A 22,010-nucleotide genomic window follows, 5' to 3' on the forward strand; every position below is an offset into this window, starting at 1 on the left:
GTTTCTGAGTGGTACAATTGAGAGAGGCAGTCAGTTTGCTGTTGTTGCTTACCTGTTACAAAGATGAATGGTCATTTACAGCATTTTTAAATTTAGTGACTTGTTACCAGTTATTGAAATACGTAATGTTAAATCCAACTTAATCATATTTATAGCAAACCAATTGGATAGAAGTAACCCTAGATTCAACCATGGAAGCACTCTGAATTTACATTTAGGCTACATGTTTATTGATGATTTATAATGATTAAATGTTCATAAGCTACCTACCCACGTGTAGGTAGTTCCATCTCTTTTCTGAATCAACAGGGACTCTCCTAGCATCCCTTGGCACTACGCTCAAACATTACTATTATTTTTTTTAAATTAGGGTGGAACACTTTGCCTATAGATACAGTTAGGCTAAAACCAGATGCCATATCTACCAGTCAAGCAACAGTGGTATCAATCTCATACTTCTGCACAACTGCACAGCAATTAGAGTCCCCCCCTTTGTTTTCCTGTCCTAAGAGTGTTAGTTTAGAATGTTCACACCCTTACTCTGTTTTCTGCATCACCTGCCAAGTTGTGATGCGTCCTGAGAAAAATTAATTCAGATATATTGCCAGCTTATATAAGATTTACTCTAATTAAGATACCAGCAATCTCTTCCTACATGCCATGATGCAGATATGGCAAAAATACCTACATCTTGCTAGTCCATTCTCACTTCAGATGGAGGTACCTTCCTCCAACCCTGCAGTAATGTCCCATCCCAGTAGGCTACAACCAGTGTGTGTATGGGAGAGGGAGAGGAGCTTTTAAGAGTCATCCCCTGCTGCTTCTCTGTCACTCTCTGTTTATTGTCTCTGTCTTTCTCTTCACAATATCTGTGAATAAATGCACTTCTCTGTGTGCAGTACAGAATCTGGCCCCAGCATACAGTGATAATGTAAACAAAGCATCACCTTGGGTAAACAGAGAGGAACAGAAAATGATAGATAATGAAGCAGTTAAAAACGTGGGAAACATTATTTCGAAATTCTGTATGAAATGTATTAAAACTAAAGAAAGCTGCAGTTAAAAATATTTTTAGATGCTCCATCACACTTTGCCTTCCCAAGAACTTTTCATGCAGCACCCATTCCAGCCAGAGGGAGATAAGAAGCAGAGCCCCTTCACTGGCTCAGCTCAAAGACAAACAGCGTTTGGCCCTCTTCTCTTTGATCTGTCTCTGTGCCAGCTGGCCATGAAAGGAAGTCCAACAATGTCCAGCTGCATTATCAGTATCACAGTATTATATCAGCAGTATAGCCCCAGGTGGTTATAAGATGTATATAACATCAAGAATTTGTCGCTGAGAAATCTTGTTTTTCTTTCTCCTCCCCATCACTTTTTCCTCTTTGTGTCATGGCTTTTTAGACTGTCTGACTACAGGCAGGGGCTGTCTTGTTTTTAACGGACATGGAAGCTGATTTGGAAGCCCTTCTGGCTGAAAAAGCAAGGCCTAAACCCTTTGAAGAAATGCTTAGTTTATGATGATGATGAAGCACCATAATGGGCTGAACTAGGCAAAATACACACTCTAAACATCTATCATTTTATAGTAACCATGGACATGTGTAGGGAGGGAGATAGAAAAGAGGGGTTTGCTTCTATAAATTTTGTCTGAGATCTTGCCTTCTTCTTTGCCTGAGCTCATGTATTCAACATTAGTTCTGTACGAAGGCTAATGCAAAGTCCCCATTCCCTTTAGTGTAAATAGCCCCAATTAATGCATGAACCTGCTTTTCTGGCATTGGATCGGGGAGAGTATGAGACTAGATCCAGAGAAAAATAACTTGTGTTCACTCTACTTCCACCTAAACGTTTCTCAGTTGCCTAATTCTCTGTGAAAGTCGAGTCTGTTCAGTATTCAGCTCAGAACCACAGGAAAAACAACAGAAATAGCACCACTTTGGGAACATCATAACTTTTGCTGCATATTACAGGAATCTCTCTAACCCAGTTCTCTCCAGGTATTGTGGATACAACTCCCATCAACTCTAACCACTGGCCAAGCTGGCTGGAACTGATGATAGTTGTAATCTGCACATCTGGGGACCAGCAGGTTTGGGAAGGATGTATTGCAGGAAGGGTTACCTGAAGCCCTGTCTGTATAATCTGAAATCTCTGAAGTGTGAATGGGTCATGGCATTGTTCTCCAAATGCAACTTTGTTAATATTGCCAAATGAACACAATCACAGTTTTGCTTCCTTTCCTTTTTCCCTGCCAAGATGACTTCATACTAAGTACTCAGTGCAAATGTCATTCATATGAAGTATTTGTTTAGTTGTGAATTCGTGCCCGACCCATCACAACCACATGGACAGCATCCCTCCAGGCTCTCCTGTCCTCCACCATCCCCTGGAGTCAACAAGCTCACACCCACTGCCCCAGTGACTCCATCTAGCCACCTCATCTTCTGCCGTCCCCTTCTTCTTTTGTTGTCAATTGTTCCCAGCATTAGGCTCTTTTCCAGTGAATCTTTCCTTCTCATTAGGTGGCCAATGTATTTAAGTTTCATCTTCAGTATCTTACAAAATATTATGGTTTGCTAATGAGGTCCTGCTTCTCATTCGATCTTATGTGGAAACCAGACATGTTTCCCCAAGAAGCAGGCATGTGGGGGAAGTGGCCACCCCAGAGCCCCTGTGCTGCCTCTCTAGCTCCTTCTCATATGGCATTCCAAGAGTAGGTAGGAATGATGTTATTCTGTTCAGCTTGGGGAACTTACCCCTGTTCCCACCCCAGTGTGACATCCTGCTTTTCTGGGGCTTGAACTAACGGTAATTTGGGTTATAACTTCAGATGAATGTGTGTTTTCAAGACAGACATGCCTGGATAATTGGGGTTGAAGTGCACCTTATCAGGTTGGAGAAAGGTGGCTTACAGTATTGCTCTCTTGGGGAGCAATCACCAAAATGGAGCCTAGAAATAAATCCTAGATGATGCCTGCTCTTTGAATTGGCACCTCTAGAAGCCATTCTTTCTAAACGCTGCTTCCTTTTTTTGTTCCCAATCCAGATGACGATCTTCTCTTTTTGGTTACTTTCTGCCTGGAGATGCTTTCACTGCCAGCTACAACCCTGCTGCTTCAAATACGCTTCTCTCAGAAATGAGTCCTCCTGCTGCAAGATTTGAGGCAATAGCGTGGAATGTCCTTTATTTCAAGGAGATGGTAATATCCTTGGACAATGTAGCCTGAGAATACAAACTGTCTCTAGAATTGTGAGCTCCTAATTGTCTTGGAACGTGTAACCCTGAGAATGAACTCTACTATATTGGCTTTAAAAAATGGCTTGGAAAAAAATTAAATTAGAGCAATTTGGATACAGAACAAAGCATTTTTTCACATGATGTGTTGCGAGGCTACACTCAATTTGTTGATTTTTTTTTTTACACATAAATACCGACTACCTATAAAACTCCCCCCACTTGTCCCTAATAGTCACTCTTCTGCTCAAAAAGTGTCAGCAATAGTTAATCTTACTTTCCCCCTTTTATAGAAAAGGGGGAAAATGAGCCTGCACACATATACCACTTTCATTGTATCCAACTGATCAATTAAAGGTCTATGCAGTTCTGAGAAATATCTGGCTGTCAGCGATGGCACCAAGAATTAATTTCACAGTTTCCCATTGATAGTGAGACATCTCACTTTCCTGAGATTTCTGTTGCAAAAAACAAAAACAAAAAAGGAAGGAAAAAAAGGTGGGAACCTGGCTTGATTACAGATGTGGCAGACTGATGACTACAGCACAGCATAAATTCTGAAGACAGCTCATCAAGGGCAGAGAGCAGCAAGGGATGCTGCGTGATTGAATATTGTAAATCCGAGCCAGTGTTGTGGTGTACTTCTGAAATAAAAGCTCCTGTACCACTGTTTCCCCTACACATTCTTTACCACTCCTGGTACTATACTCTTAATTACTCCACCTGTGAGCATCAGGACTGTGGGGTGCAAACATTTTACAACAGCTTTCCAGAGCTTACATCTGTCTCCTTTGCCACTCAGAAAATGCGGGAGATGCAAACCCAGTTGCCAGGGGAAATCTTGCCACATACAGACCACATAACTGGTGCTACCTGGGCATAATTGCCAGGTGACTTCCCCTTTATGTGGGGTGTTCTCCCCATGTCAGCATGGATCTTTCAAAGAGCACAACTGGAAGATTTCTGGAACAGCAGTAGCATTGATGGCCTGGAGAGTGGACATCTTACATCATTAATCTCCTTCTCCCCACTACAAGATTTCTTAAGGGTCATCACTGCTTTAAAGAAATCAGATTCCTTTAGTGGAAGAATGGTCTTTTCAGTGGGCATTCTTGTTCTTTTCAGACTTCCTGTCTAGCTTCTTTAGAAGATAGTCCATTCCTTTGGAAGATGTCTGAGCAAGACATCGCCCATGCTGTTATGTGGCTCCCTCCTTCTCTTTGGCCCCTGATGTTCCTAAATTGTCATCATATGGACAAATTGCCAGGAACGGTGCAATTCAGCATTAAAATCCCAGCATGCCTTGTTCTAAAGTGAAATTGTGTCCTTTTTTGCAGCCAAATTCCCACCAAAATTCATCAGCGAGCAATTCAGTACTGGTGATTTTGACAGCAGGGATGCTCCCTGGTGGAGTAAGGGAAGAGGCATCCAAAGTTGCCCACTCCTGCCTTACCATACATGTCTCTTCACCTTACTGAGTAATAATCCTTTACAATAATAAGGTGTCTCTTCACCTTAATGAGTAATATGAGAACACAAATATGTGAAAACTCAGATTTTCAGGCACCTGAGAGATGTATCCTCCACTGGCTTGAAAGACAGATCCTACTTTTTACTTGAGAATGTTATTAATGCTTAGCAAACTTATTGATTGTGGAATAAAAAAGGTTATTTTCCTTTTGAAATTCAAACTGTTAAAATATATAAAACCTCAGGAGTCTACAGCATCCTCTGCCAAATTCATCAAATAATAATACTTTAATGGGTTTAAGACTGACAATGGCCTAGAGGAATAGGAATTTGAACCAAACTCAATGTAAAAAACGACACTTGGGCATCAACATGTCTTACAATGTTTGCAAAAGAGGCTGGTAGTGAACACTTATGTCCATTTCCCAGGTTGTAATGGTGAGCATGCAACTTTGAAAAGAGTTTATCTCCTGAGAGAAATGTTAGCACTTTTCCTAGATCTCACTGGAAAACTGCTTCTCGGACCATGATCAGATGCTACAGGTGACCATTTCCACACAGTGTTAACCATTTGATAAATGCCTGGCCTGCATTTTAAAGCAAAGTGATCCAATTTGCACTTCCCAGAATATGAGGATGAAAACATAGTTATCCTTCAGATTTCACACTTCTCTGAATTTTTCAGTGCAGCTCTCAGCTAAAAATTACATACCAAAAATAGGGAAAGAATATGCTGGAGAAAGGTCCATGCAGAAAGAAAAGTGAATGTTCATGCATTTTTTAAAAAATCACAGCATCATGCAAAAATGGGATGAAATCAACTCCTCACTAAATATATCCACAACTGGCATGGACTGGCTATAGGTCGATTTGTCCAGCTCTAGTTCTACTTTCCCATGTCATCAATGCATGGCTCACAGAGGGATGAATTAAGGGGGTGTGACAGTTTAAAGGAGAGAAATAGCGCTGTATCAATGTGTTACCGTTTGCGGGCTATGTGATTGTACAAGTAAACACTTATGAGCAATTAAGGGGATGCTGCTTGAACGCTGCTTGTTTGTCATGACATGATCCCTCCAATGCATATCTCAAAATGTGCTTGTCAAATCCCATACTATCCCACTGATTTAGCTGAAGAAGAGTTTTATGTTAATGGTTCCTGTCATATTAATGGAAATATAATTTGTCTGGAACAGTTATTATCTGTTCTCTGAAATTATATAATGGGGAAGGCAAACACATTTTTCAGCCCTATTTCTTCAAATGCTACAGCTTACTTAGCTTGCAAAATACAGAGAATACTCTTCAATGTTCTTTAATCTTATTGAAGGGTACTGCTAAGCACATGCTGCACTGACACAGAAATAGTGATAAATGTCTCCCAAACTGAATGATTAACTCCTGCTAAGCGACTCTTCTTACTTAACATGTTCACTATGTGTAGCCGAGGATAACTTTTTCAAACACGTTTTCAGTCAATATACCAGTGCTTCTCATTCCATAAATATGCAAAGACCGAGAGAAATTAAAAAAAAAAGACGATAGTTTCAACCCCCTCCAAACAATAATCTTTTCAATTACTAGTCTTTGTAAAGAATACTATTCCAGTTGCATGGTTCTAAAAATGATGCTACCTGTTTGTTTGTTTTTAATGTGAAAAATCCCGCTCTATTATTAAGGTAGCCAGGTGTTGCTAGTAGCACAGAAAATAATTAAAGTCTGAGGATGAAGTATAGTTGGTGGGTGGATGGGAAGAGTGCTTGACCTAAAGGTCCTTAGTAGGGATGAGCTCCTTTGTTTTCCTGACTGTGTCTTTTCTTTAAATCAGGTAATGTGTTCATTTTTCCCACTTGAAATAAAATCTTCATCCTCTTCCCCCACTGCCATCTGCTAAAATGGGGAAAAGTTGATGAGGATGGGTACGAAATGCACAAGTAGACATTTCTGGAAGTGCACACTTATGTGCAGATTTGAACACGAATGTAAGTTTGGAAACGTGTGAATGTTACCTGGGAATTATGTTCCTGCTTGTAGTCAGCTGTCACATACAGAGGGTACAAACAGGACACATTTTCATTATTTTCAAGTAGGCAGAAATTTTTCAACCATCTCAAGTCTGGTGTATAGGTTGGAGAATTCAGGATGTTTGAGCTCACCAGATTCTTTGAACTTTACTTCAAAGAATTCATCTTGCATCAGTTTCATTTGCAATCAGATTTTGTCGTTTTGGTTTATTTGAATGGGAAAAATACATATTTGAATGGGGATAGAGCATATCTGAATGGAGATAGAGCACATTTTTCCAAAACATCAACCAAAACATGAGAATTGAAGTTTTTAAATGTCCATTTCAAGAGGCACGTTAAAAAGAACACTTCTTTTGAATAAGTCTGTAAACTAATGAATGTGCAGTTGTTTTTTTTTTTTTTTTTTTTGGAAAATTGTCCTCCTGAACAGGGCAAGTCTGGATTACTTATGAACTAAAATCAAATTCTCAAACATCCATAATCAAGGAGGTCTAGTCTGGGCTGCAAATCTATGATCAAGAGAAAAGGTGAGATTAAATTACAGATTGAAGGTGTTTATGCAGACTTATTTTCCCAGACTTATATGAAGGGTCCATAACTTGTACAACTTAGGAGATTCAGTGGAACCAATCAAATGCAGTGTTAGAGCAGTCTCCATACTGCTCACTCCTTCCTATTACTGGCAGAAGAAAACTTAGTTATAGCTGTTTCACAGATAAGAGCTGGGTTTTCTACTCTCAACAGTTATCTAACACTGGAAAACAGGATTTCCTGTCCCTTGCCTTTCTGCAGCAATGGGAGAAGGGAAGAGGCTTAGGGCTTCTTTGACTTGATGGAAAATCCTTGGATTGGGTCTGTAGACCAGAAGTTTCTCATTCCTGTCCTACATGCTTGAAAGAATGTGACTTTATTAGTTAGTGTGAAGTTGCCAAACTACCTTCATTCTCACAAACCAAGATAGCAGCCGTACACAAACCAATGAAAACGTCTGAGAATGACATACTGTTAAACAGCCTTAAGACTAGGCTGACTGGTGTTGTAATGAGACCATGGAAGATAAATGAGTTAAAATGTCTGGAACCTTAAACTGAAAAAAGCAACTGACAATGTGAAAGAAATGAAATGCAGATGGAAGCAGCTGAAGAACGAAACAGCGGACATATGGCTGGTGGGATATATGGCTGATGCACCTATTGAGAAGAGGCTATTTGATACAATCCTACCAGTCACTCATACAACCTTTCAATCTGTGAAAGGTTTGGGATGAACACCCCGCCCCCCTTTAAAAAGATTCAAAGCAGTTTTTGAGATATGATAAAATACCTAAAATACCAAGTCATGAACATAGTCAAATTGTATGGATTGCAAAGAACAGCATTAAATGTGGGGCAACTGGGCATTTAAAATATTGAAAGGGTATGTGATTAATATATTCAGTACAAAGGTACTTAGGGAAGGCAGACCATGGATTCTGATGACAGGAAGATGCAGTGGGTGCAATGTTAAGAGGGCACATTTCATGCTACTAAAGCACATCAGCTTGAAGTCCACTGAAACAGGGAAATCTTGCTGATCTGGGTTCAACACATTTCCTGAAAACTTCTAATTTGAACAAAGGAAGTAGACTAAGTTAGGGTGGCGGTGGAGGGATATGTAGACTTCCATTTCTAAGAAAAACTCTGATTTGCACATTTTTACATGTGCTATAAATCTCATGCTGAAGTTTTAATATTTGCAGCAGCAGGAACAGAAGAAGAGACACAGTAATAGTAGCTGCATTTTATTTGCTTTAGGACAGACTTTTGACTGGAACATCCATGGAAAGCCTTCCACTATTAAAACTGCATGAATCTACCACTAATGGATAAGCAAGAACCCAGACAGCTGCATTTTACACAGATTTCTAATGACATATTTCCCTATTGTGCCCTTTCAAATTGGAACACATGCTTGGCATGCAACATGGTACACCATAATGCCAACATCCTTACAAGCAGAACAAATTAATGTGTCAAAAATAATGAAATGTTGGCAGTTTCTGGGGCAAGCACACACCAAAGGGTACCAAGCTACCTTTATGCAAAAAGAGCCCTCAATTCCTATTTCTGTAAATTGATTTAACAATTGTTGAACTGCATGCCTTTTAAAATTAAATTTTAAGCTACCATTATGCTTAGCGTTGACAAAAGGAAAATAATGTGTAATGTTGCATATTATCTTGAACTACATTACTCTACTGCATTATAAATAAATTCCCTTTTGCAACCAACCTGACTAGGCAGGTTATTAATTTGAGATTAGGGTCATCAGTCAAGCATGCATTGCTTTTGGCCAAAGGCTTTGAGAAAAATTCAAATACATACCTTACAAGACTAGATTTGGAGTCCTATGAAATACCGTAATCTGATACCTCTTCAGTTCAATAACACTATGAAGCACTATGTGTAGATTTTGGGTCTTAGATGTAGGAAAGCAAACCAAAATGCCAAGATAGTTCACTTGGTAGGACAGATTCTCTCTGAGTTATTGTGCTACGTGCTATTGTGCCAATTGTGCTACGTCTTGCCCCAAAATTAGCCTCAACCCTTTCTTATGAGTTTGTCATTTCCAGAGTAGAATGCTTTGTGTTTGACTGTAAATGTCCCATTTAGTTCACCCACACCAAGCACTGCAATGCATAACTATTCAGTTTCATGCTCTATAGTTGCCAGTTTGCCTTCATTCATACTTCTTACATTCCATGTTCCACTTTTATTGGACATTCCTTTTGCCTCTGTGACTGTCGACCACTGGACTTTTCGGCTTCTGCATAGTGCTAGCCAGAGTTAGCTCGAGCATCAGTGCCATTGTCTGTGAAAGATCTTCTGCCAGTGTCACCTTCAGCTATCACTACAACCTCTGCAGTTGCTCTTCAGAGGTTTCTCCACTGCATCAACATTAGAGAGCTCCATTCCCTTCTGCTGATGTGACCATTACTCTTGACAAGGGTGAATGCATGCATCTTAGTATGGTGTCTCAGCTTTGGGTATTCCTCTTCAGGTGACCCTGTTTGCCTAGTGGGAGAGTTTGGTCTTCTTGTGACATTGTTCATGGCTTCTCTGACATTCTTAAACGCCTTCACCATGCTAAAATGTGCATCCAAGAGTAGGAAATGTGCATCTAGTACAGTTGTAATGTGAAAGTAGCTAGCGATGATTGTTCCAAGAAACAGTAAGAGACACAGGGATCAGGTGATTCAGGTTCTAGTCCCCACTCAGCCATGAACCTCATTAGGGGACTTTGAGCTAGTCACTGATTCTCAGCCTAACCTACTTCCCAGGTTTGTTTTGAACAGAAAAATTATTCAAGTCAGCTCACATTCCTCGCAGGAAAAAGGGCAAGATATAAATATAGTAAAGAAATGGTTTGTGCAGTCTTCATCTTAGGATTCATTGTAAAGAGTGCTGCTGTATTAAGATGCGCAAGAAGTCATGATGGGATAGGAACATTCATAAGTGTTACTCATATGTGAAATAGGGAAAGTCATTTCAGCTTTAGAGCAGTTCAGACATAAAAACCACAAAGCAGCCCATGCCACTGCTGCAGTCACCCTCGTTTGTTGATTTACAATGGGTGAGTTTTGAATTCTTTTTAATCACCAAGATTTGGATCAGGAATTGCGTACATAGATGGGAGGTGAATACAATTATTTGCAATGAGAATAGCCCTGCTGATTATGCTCATTAATCAGGACTACCAAAGTAAAGGATGTTTGTTTATTTAAAAGACTGCTTAACTGCTGAGTAGTGGTCCCTGCAGAGCTCACCTGCTGAGTAGTAGTCCCTGCAGAGCTCATCCCCTGATTTCAAAGGAATGTAAATTTAAGAAAGCAATAGATCCATATGCAAAATAGCCATTGTTGCTTCAACTTGCACAGTTAATGAACACATCAAATGAAAAAAAATTTCTTGATTAATTTGATTTCCACCCATCAAAAATAGCTACTAGCTGGCTTTCTGACGGATTATGCTAATGCTCTTTTGACCTACATCAAAAAAGGAAGTGCTAACACTTTCAAATGTTGTGTATGATACTTAAGGAATCTACCACTCAGTGGCTCCATTCCTGGTCCTAGATCTTGCCTTGCTCAAGTCCAAGTTTTTGCTCCTTCATTGGCCAGGAGACTCTGCTCTCACTGCTTTGAAATCACCTGCGTGTTGATAATTTCCTCCACTGCTAGGATGAGTTCTCAGGTACATAGATGGCTCTAGAATCATATAATTAACAGCCTTCCTGAACCACAGCAATATGTCCTTGAACGAAACAATGTTTTGTTCCACTGCTTTGTGCTGTTTGCATATATAGTTTACATAGCTATGACATACATATAGCAGTGGGTGAACTGGTGGGTAAACTGGTTAGTCTCTTCAATCCCGTTTCTATTTTAATCTGTGATTATTTTAAAAAAAGAAAACCCCATGATAATTCATCTATATCCATATTTAGTTAGCATTTTAATGCATTTTCTTTTCCCCCATGCATTTCTATTTCTCTCAAAATGTATTTTTTAGAAATTGAACCTGATTTTTTTGTTTAGTCAAGCCAAGTATTGTGATAGAACATTTGGGCAAAAATGGGTAGCTAAATTCTGGGAGGTGCTATTTACTCCATTTCAGAATTCAGAGAGATTAAATTCCTCAAAAATCCTGATGTGTGTCTGTGCATGCCTACGTGTTGATACTTTGAAAGATCATTTTCAGCCACCACCAGAACTGACAAGGTTAAAAACCAGAGTTATTTACAGACAAGGGATAAGGCTCTTGACCCTACAGGAGAACATTCCCCAGAGTGGAAGTTCCAGAAACTCCTATTTGAAAGAGAAGATGAAAAGTAGGTGTAAATGATCTAATCTATGAAATTATGCTTTACTGAAAACTACATGACAAACCATATTATTGACTATGGACAGACAGTCCTCAAAGAGGTTTGGATGAAACTGCCTATCATGTTCTTTGCTAAATGATACATATATCCCGTATGCAAATGCCTACAAACACAGAGCAACCAAAGAACTACTTTAATCATATTTAAGGTGCAATCCTACAGAAATAAGTTCTATGATTTCCAGAATTTCCCAGTCAGCAAGGCTGGACAGAAGATGCTGGGAATTGTAAGAGTTATTTTTGTCTCAACCTGCATAGGTTTGTGCCCTTTGGATACAATTCTATACATGTTCACTGAACGTACTTCTAAATAGACGTACATAGGACTACAGTGTAATAGAACAATCTTATGCATGTTTAGACACAATTCTTGCATACACCCCTACCCAATCGGCATGAATTTGTAAGATTTCCTTCCTGTCTAAACATGCTTAGCACTGCACCCTTACGGCCTCTGCTCAAGAACCCCAATGCCACAATCATAATCAGATTTTTAAATTCTTTGGGTTTTTAACAGGCTTGCCCCCATGGACTGCAAATATTTTTAAAAATGAAGGAAATGTCTCTTCCTTCATTAGTTCTGACATAAAGAGCGATGGGAAGCTCTGCTGTCTTGTGCAACACTTAAGTAGCATATGATTTCCAATATTCAAATTTACTCTCATGGGAAGCAATTTTTCAAGAAAGCAGAGTGGATGTTCTTCTGTCCCCCACAGATGTCTGAATATTTAAGCTATATTATGTTTTACTTAAACTTTGAAGAAAAACTATTCTGTTTTCCTGGTATGTTGAAACAAAGGCAGAATGATTGTTGTATATTTTTCTCTATTATAAACAAATGACTGGGTAGAGAAAATTAAGTTATTTCAAAGTCTGTCTCATTTCCAAAGGAAGATAGTTCTTTTCGGGCACAATCCTATGGTCTCCCAACATTCTCTGGTAGAGGGTTTTCCTGAGTCCAAGCACTGAGTTCCTTTGACCTTGGTGCTCAGATTCTGCAGGTCAAGCCCTCACCCCATTCTCTCATAGACAGCTGACACCCTAAGGAAGCAGCTAGGTGTTGCTGGGGGGCGGGGCATGATAGAGGACAGGATAGGCAGGAGACTGGGGTCCCAGAAGTGCCCTAATTCCAGTTGGCACTCCAGCACAGCAACTAGAACTTGATGGCTTATGACCCTGTCCCTCCTCCCTTGCATGGAAAGAACTACACTGGTTGCCTTCCATGAGGTAAGAAAGAAACCTTAGCAAGTCAGGGGCAAAGGGAGGAGACTAAGGCCAAGGACCCACACTAAATCCTATCAGCATCCCAACTTTATCTAGATGTCTGAACACAGTCATTATAATCAAAATCAGGTCACATTCAGAAGCTTATGTGCACTGGAAGCAAAAGCAAGTGGATTGCACTCTTCTTGCATTTAATTGTTGAGCAACATAATCTTCCAACCAAGTAGAATCATCATGTAATCTTGTTTTGTTATCTGCATTGCCTATGGATAATTAGCAGATATATAACATGATTCCTACACATATTAATATTCCATACCAGAATATCCACATCTATATTTTCTTAAGCAAGTGACATACATTTTTTCTTATATAGGTACTATAAATAGTGGGTATATGTAATGAGAACAGAAAAGAATCATTCCACATGAATTCATGTACAAAAGAAAAGATCATGATCTAATAGAACTCACATGTTCCATAGTTTGTTTGACTAATGCCATTTTTTTGGATGTACTCTCTGTTTGTTTAAGCTAAATGCATATGAATCTTTCCTTATGAAATCTGGGGAAAGTCCAAATTTGAACTCTTGTGTGTTTACCATGAGAAGATGAAAACTGGAAAAAAAATTGTAAAAGAAGGATCCTAGTTTTGAGGGACCTTTTTCAAAAAGTATGGAGAGGGAAATTGTTGGTGCACTTCTTCAATGATGCAGCAGAATGAAGGAATCAAATGGCAGGTAAAGGGTACACTTTGCTATATTTCCAATATATGAAAAGGGGATGAGCTGAAAGTGCAAAAGTACAGAAATGGTATTTGAGGTGAAAGAAGTTTAATACTATGATGGGAGTTAAGATTGCTTGAAAAAGATATGTCCCTCTTACACCCTGGTATCAAAAGGCAAGGTTATAGATCAGTTGCGGAATAGATAAGGAAGGAACATTTTGCATGTATTCCCAAGCTTCTTGTATTTTAAATGTTCTGTTATATGCTCTTAAATCAATTTCAGTTTAAAAATCAGTGGTCCCCATTTTTGAGTGTACTTCTAGGACTTAAGAGAATCCATCAGATGGGCCTTCTGTTAGGAGCTTATAATTGCAGGGTCTCTGAAAGAACTGTGCCTCTCACAGTATGTCAGATCTTACCACTTCCTTGGAAAACAGATCAGAGGAAAAGAAGCCTTCTTTTCTGCTCTACTTTTGCCATCACAGCTTCTGCTTGCCATATGGAAGGGAGAGTGCTTTCAAAGTCTGAAAATGGAGGTGCTTGCAGGGAGCGGTGGCCTAATGACCAAGGAGGAGAAAGACAGGCAAGGGGCAGACTCTCCAAAAATATCAAATAACTTGGGTTGGAGCTTCCCCTCACTCTAACTTTCCCTAAGTGTTGTGGTGAAAATGGAAAGTACTCATAATTCAATCCAAAGACAGTCATGGACAATCTACCCATATCTAACATGATAAAAGCTATTTTGTATTGGCAACAGCAAAACATAAGTCCCCACTGATCTCACTGAACTATGATGATCATTATTATCTAAATAGTTTCAGCTACTAGTTGAGTAATTTTATTCAAATACAGCAATGAAAGGGCCAGGGTAAACCACTATAGATTATATATTCTGAAATATAAGTTTCCTATGAAACCCTAACTTTATTTTTGCCAGCAAATGCATTAAAACATCTCTAAATATGTATCTCAGGCATTCTATTTGGACCTTCACCATAGCTGAGCTTGCAGACTACACAATATTGCAATGAGTATTGTGCCACTCAGAAACTGTCAAAAAGCCCATGATTGATCGATCTGTAATAACCAACGTGCATCTACCTCTGATTGATCTGTTTTAGGTAATCTCTCCCACTTTTTGCGTTTAGCATGTTTGTTTAGTCCTGAGACACATACTATTGATATTTTTTATTATTATCCACAAGTAGCTGAAGAACAAGAACCGGCTTCTAAATGCAGCAGCCCCAAACAAAATTCTGTGGGAATGTGTATATGGTTATTTAAGATGAAGGAAAATCTCTAGATTTGGCTTGGTATTGAACAGTTCACACTGTAAATGAACACATTTTCAGGGCATTTTAGGCCACTGAGTCTCACGAACAGAAATGAATTTCTATTGCACTTTGTTGAAAACAGCTGGTATTAGAGCGGTGATACAAGAAAGAGTCAGAATAGCTGTTATTGTGCAAGTCTACTTGGTTTGTTTTTTAAAGCTATTCATCTGGGACTTCACAGCTCTATATTAAAGGTGCCCAAAACACAAAGATTATTTTTGGGCAGACTGAATTTGCTCTTGCTGAAAAGGCCAAGAATCAAATTGTGATTCTGATGTGACGGGCTTCTTTCACATGGTTAAACAGCTAATATTACAAATATGTAACTTTTCCAATCTTGCAAGAATAATGAAAGTGCTGCCTTAACTGAACATTTCACTCCGTGTCATTAGAAACAGCTCCCATTCAAGTGCTGTCTTCAAAGGGAGATTTTTTGTTGTTGTTTGTCCCATTTGTAACAGATGTTTTGTATCACATACTTCAACGAGCTAATTCATCTGCAAGGGTTCGCCCACTCTAGCTGGTGTGCATCCAGCTGTGAAAATAGCTCAAGTGTCATTTGCGGACACTTTCATTCCATTCCTCTGATCTCATAGGAACTCAGTGACCACATCCAAGTCCAAAAGAAAGAGAGAAAGGGAACTGAGAACATCCACATCCTTAAAAAAAAAAAATAATAATAATAATCCAGCGTGGGAGTAATGTTACTTCAAGCAGGAAGCATTTCTGAAAGGAATGTAGCCAGTGCTAAAGGCAGATATACTAATCTCCTTTCCTGGGCAGCCCCTGGAGTGCTTTTCCATATTAAAAAGCACAAGTATTGTATGACTAGGATGAAGCTAATAGCACCTGATTAATCTGATGTCCGCAGAACCCTTTACTCAATCACTGCTTCTCACTATAAGGTACTGATTCCCATTACAAGATGCATAAGCCACAATATGAGTTCATTTCACCACGTGAGCGGTTCCTCATATTGGGAAGCCACTTTAATATATTTCTGAGCTAGAAACAAAATCAATTTGAATTGTTCTCTAGTGAAAGCACAGCCCATTAATAGCAGTGCAGACACAGCTATTAAAATGTATTAGCAGATAAAAACAATATTCTATGTCTATAAAGAAGTCAATTTTTATTTTTTTAAATGACCAACTGGAACATCTAATGCTAATGCAAATCAGACTGCTTAGTGATGCTTTCACATCAGCTGGGACTATCCCATCACTGGTCTACTTTGGTCTGGGAAGGTACACCTATTACTTTAGTATCTTTTTCATATAAATGAAACAAAAATAAATATTATAGCCTGAATTTTGTTTTTTTTAAAGTGCTTAACTGTACTCCCATTAGAACAGAGAAATTGCACAATAAAAAAGCACAGTGTGGCACAAAGATATTGTTTTCACTATTTCAGAGAAGCTGTTTCTTAGAAAATAATCAATTTCTAGACAGTCTCTACTTGTATGCTGATTTTGCAGCCCTGAAATGGAGGAAGAACAAACAAAAAAATCGCTGTAATTTTAATAACTTAAACTAGTCACTTTTCATTGACATACTAGGTTAAAATTCATCCCATAGGAGTAGGAATCTTCAAGCAACAATACAGTATTTATCATTATCAGACCTAAGTGCTTGCAGTTGATCATGGCCAGAAACTTCAAGGTGGCCTGGAGCTGCCAAGGGTCCACCAACTAGAGACTAGTAATTGCTGGTACATTATCTTTGGACCATGTAAAGTTTATAACACCTTGACAGCCTGTGCTAGTTTGCTAATCAAACCCCACATTTATATGGTTATTTTGGACTTACTAAAGGATTATTCTGAATCATCTGAGAAGGTGTTATTGCAGTGTTTAGAAGAAATATTTGCTGCAAAGCATGTCACTGCTTTATTATGTAGCCCAGTAGGTTTTACTTTGATTAGCAGCAGGTTATCAGGGACTCTAGTAAAGCTTTTTCCCTTCACTTGCTTTTGACCTCAGTGATGGAAAAGCTGGGGCCATTTCTCTCATGCCACAGCACCAAAACAGAAAATGCTACAAATGTGAAACATCATACAGCATGGGAACGATCAATGTTTACATGTTTGCTGCAGTAGTTATGGCACAGGAAAACTGTAAAAATGGTTTCAATGTGGCTTCTCAATATGCCTTTTCAATCTTTGAATTTGCTTACAATGGGAGGACTGTAGAGGGGAGAGGGTCACATGGAGCCTGCGGGCTGCCTATTGCCCACCCCTGCTTCACCTGAAGATCACTGGGACTAGGTGTGGGACCTTCTGTGTTCAAAGCATCTGCTGTATCACTGGAGTATAATCTCACTCCAACAGGCTCTTTCCATAATCCAAGATTACCTAAAGGGCACATTTAAAGTAGATATTGGGATGGGGCCACACATGCTGGCTCTATCCCTACTTCTTTGAGAGCACTACCTTATCCTTCATTGTCCAGGCTTTGCTGTTTGGAACCTGTTCTCCTACCTCCATACAAAGTGATGCAGTGGGAGTGCTCCTGGAAATACAGGGCAAGAGTGGACAATCCTGGGTGGTCCAGATGACACTGACTGCTAACCAAAGTCTTTTTTTTTATCCTTTTGGTGGCCCATCACTGCTTCAGATTACATTTTTGAATTTAAAAAAATGGGAGGTGAACCCCTAATTTCAGCATAGTGGTAGCATAGAGTCATATGTAGCTCACCCTAATGTAGTCTGTAGTTCATTCACAAAAAGTCAGGATTCTCCAGAATTTATGAATTTCATGAATAAAAACCTAGAAAAATAGACCCACCACCTGACTGAGGAGATTGATGACTGCAATGAAAAACTTCTTTGTACAAAGCATTTAAAAAGGAAACTTTTATAATAATAAACTGAAAAGTAACGCTTTAACTACTTTAATTTAGTAATATTTGGGCAGTAAAACAAGAAATGATTACTTTTCTGAATCCCTGAGCTGCTACTTTTTATTTAAAATTACTTCCTTATTTACCATATTACTTCCTTGCTTACATTATAACCCCTTCCTCATTTACAGTAATACTACATTTAAAATCGCATAATGCCAGAATCTGGGCTTGCCTTATCTAATTCTTAGGTTCTATTAGGCATAGCAACATTTTTATTAAATTAAACATGGTCTAAATTTCAACAGGACTTGTTATTTTACTCAATATTTTAAAAATCCAGCTGCCAGTTTCCCCCAAATGCTGACACTTTAGTATGCAAATAGAGTTGTGATTAGGCCCCCAGTTGGATCTAGTTCAAGTGATTAGTTAATGTAATACAAATACCAGTTCTCTACATGGCAATGAGCTTTCATGATCATTGTATAAAGCTGCTATTATCAACTGTATACTAGCATATTTTATCCTCTTAACACTAGCACACATCGGTCATTATAAACAGAGTGAGCTTTGGATATTGGGTGGTATATAAATGAATGAATGAATGAATGGATTAATTAAACATGCCCTATGATGATTAATTTAAATAAATAATCATAAGTAATCCTACATCAGTAGGATGGTGTATCTGCTCTGGGTGCTAGGAATTTTGGCAAAGGCCTGCCACATCATGTGCCTTCTGATTTGTTTTGATAACACTAAAACATCCGGGCCATTCTGCTGCTTGCACCTTACCACTTACCTATGGCTCCTTCCATGTTGATTCAGTTCTACACAGAGGTGTCAGCAGCCATTTTCATCATCCTTAATGCTAGAAAAAGTGTAGGTGTGACCACCAAAATGGCTGCTGGTTACTTAAGTTGGCAGCCTGGTGCATGTTATCTTTCTGAGACATGCTCTGTCACGTTACATTCAGATGGGGAAACTGGTACTGAACCCTGGGTTAGCCTGTTATGTGACTAAGGTAGCGTATTGCAAATTCTGGACAGTTTCTGTTTTGAACTATATGTGGGTAATCTAACAGCTTTTCACACAGGGAACACTAATGTGACTTTAATCTGACATGTTAAAGAGAGAGAGGGATTGCCCAGAGAGGCATTGCCAAATACTATCTTGATTATAAGAGTTATCAAAGTGGCAGCCCTTGTGTTTTTTTATGTCTCGGTGAAAACCTGGAAGGTTTCTCAGCTGATCTTCAGCACTGGCCTAGTTAAACCTTTAGCAAGTTTGTTTCCAAATGGCTACTGCATAGCATTTTAAGAGACTAGTTGACAAGAGGGAGATCAAATATTTTACTGCATCTTTTCTTTTTGTTTCCTGCCCCCAGTCTAGGTGAATTCGTCACAGTTCATTTTGGACACCAAACACAGATGTCTACAGAATTCCTCCTACAATTTTCTATTTGTGTTCAATACAAATGTACTTATCATTTAACTTTTAATATTTAAGTTGAAAAATATAGTAATAAGATATTTTTTGAACAAATACTGTTGCTGTTTAACATCTACATGAAACCGCTGGGAGAGGTCATCAGGAGGTGTGGGCTGTGGAATCACCAGTACGCTGATGATACCCAGTACGCTCTACCTCTCATTTTCCACCAATCCAGGTGAGGCAGTGGCTGTACTGAACCGGTGCCTGGCCGAGGTAATGGGCTGGATGAGGGCCAATAAATTGAAGCTCAATCCAGACAAGACGGAGGTCCTGTTGGTAGGCGGTTCCGGCTTCGGAGAAGGTGAATTGAACCTTGTCCTGAACGGGGTTGCACTCCCTCCTAGGGATAAGGTCCGCAGCTTGGGAGTGCTCCTCGACCCGGAGCTTTCACTCGGAGCTCAGGTAACAGCAGCGACGAGGAGCGCTTTCCTCCAGCTTCGGCTGATTCATCAGCTGCGCCCCTATCTGGAGTACGACAGCCTCGCAACAGTGACTCATGCACTGGTGACTTCCCGTCTTGACTTCTGTAACGCGCTCTATGTGGGGCTACCCTTGAAGACGGTCTGGATACTTCAATTGGTTCAAAATAGAGCTGCCAGGCTGCTGATGGGAACTGGATGTTATGCTCACATGACTCCAGTTCTCCGGCAGCTTCATTGGCTTCCCATTGAAGTCCGGGCCCAATTCAAGATGTTGGTGATGACCTATAAAGCCCTAAGTGGCTTGGGTCCTGGTTACCTGAAGGAGCGCTTACGTCCATATATGCCCAGCCGCCCCTTGAGATCAGCGGGAGAGGCCCTCCTCCGGGAGCCCTCAGTGAAGGAATTAGGAGGGTGGTTACTCGGAGGAGGGCTTTCTCAACGGTGGCGCCGAAGTTATGGAATGCGCTCCCCAGAGAGGTCCGCCTGGCGCCGTCGTTATTTGTTTTTCGGCACCAGGCGAAGACCTTTTTATTTAAGCAGCATTTTAAATGTTAATATTATTGAATTTTATTTGGCCAGGGCGGCTTATTTTATTTTACTGTATATATTTTAATTGTTATTGTTTTAATGTATTTTGTATTTTATTTGATGTTGTAAGCCGCCCCGAGGCCTCGGCAAGGGGCAGCATAGAAATGTTTTAATAATAAATAAATAAAATACACAGAACTTCATATAATTCCTTTAGAATGATATCCATTGTAATTGGATATGATTCAAATCAGCAAACTAAGTGACAGAAATGGAAAAAGTAACATTTAAATTTTTAAAAACCTCTTTATTCTTTACAGTCATACATTTCAAAAACTGAATGACCCCAGTGACACATATTGGTTGATATAATTGGCTGATTTTAGTTTGTGAACTTTTTGAAGCCACTGGTTCTTTTAAAGGGAACCCTGGAGTATAAGGGATCAGGGAGAAATTTGTCAAGTTCATATTTTTATAGGAGGCAACCTAATTCCTACTTTCTGAATTAAGACATGAACTAGAGTTTAAGTATCATTCCATTTTTGCATATAAAGATTCCTACATTATGGAAATTGCATTCAAAAACACACATATTAGATCCAATGTCATAGAAAATGGCATATACTTGGAAAATAGTGTGTATTTTAAAGAAAAATACATCAAAAATGTATACAATGTTTTAAATGCAAATTTAAGTGAAATCAGGATGGAATGACCTTGTGCTTGGAAAACTCCTAATATTATAAAAGCAACTACCCATTATACAGAGTAGTTGCAAAGTTAGGAATCATAACCTCAGAAAAATAATGAGATCATAAAATTTAAAAATGTAATATATAGTCCCAAAAAGAGGAATAATTAGTCTAATAATGTGGCAAGCTCAGAATTTTGTAACATGGCATTTGAAAAAAAAGTGTCAACCTTACTATAAGGAAAGATTTTGAAATTATGAGTGATGGGGTCTCCTTGAAAAGAAATCGTCTGAGTATGTAATCCTATGCATATGTATGTAGATGTTAAGTCTTACCTGCTCCAGTGAGATCTACTCCTGTGTAAGCACACACACAGCAGCAATCACTGAATCTATGAATGTTTTCTGACATGTTAACTCTACAGTGAGGATTATTTTGCATTTCATTAAAGTTTTCTTCAGTGAAGATTTATTAGCAGAGGTTTTAAGAATACTTAGTTGTCTACAGTAAGAACAACAGCAGCAACAACAACAATATGGACATTGCAATTTGATTTTGATTAGCAAACTACAACTATGCTTTTAGCATTTTGTTTCTGATGGAAAAGCACTGGGTGAGTGATGTGTACTGACTGAAAAAATGAGTTGTACAAATATTAGCTACACGTATTAACTAATCCTGGTGTCCTTAACATGGAACAAAACATTCAAATACGTTTTACAACCAAAACAACACTCCAAACTAGACAAATATTCACTTAAAATGCATATTCTTCAAACATTACTGGACATGATTGCAAATCTTGAAGCATAAAGACTGTCTTGCCCTTGTGTAACCTTCTAAGTATGAAAAGCAACATTTACATGTATCTCACTCTGCCTTTTTCTCATCCAAAGAACGAATATTCAAAACCAAAATGAACTTAAAATACCAAAAATAATGCATAGTATTATCCCATGCAAAATATTCAGGCTTTAAATTAAGCATGAACCAGTTGCATTTGGAATATCACAGGCGGCATTCTATATAATAATAAAAAAAGACTGGGAGATCAGAATATTATTATACCACAGGAACCGACATTGCACTGTTTTA

General features: G+C 39.0%; 1 protein-coding gene across 7 annotated transcripts in view; it reads right to left on the reverse strand.

The window, feature by feature from the left end:
* RBMS3 (RNA binding motif single stranded interacting protein 3) overlaps positions 1 to 22,010 on the reverse strand; it is a 515,412-nt gene that overhangs the window by 40,037 nt on the left and 453,365 nt on the right. The gene's annotated exons all lie outside the window — the stretch shown is intronic.

This window comes from Varanus komodoensis, unplaced genomic scaffold, assembly GCF_004798865.1.
Source record: "Varanus komodoensis strain SLA01 unplaced genomic scaffold, ASM479886v1 scaffold10, whole genome shotgun sequence".
Taxonomy (NCBI): domain Eukaryota; kingdom Metazoa; phylum Chordata; class Lepidosauria; order Squamata; family Varanidae; genus Varanus; species Varanus komodoensis.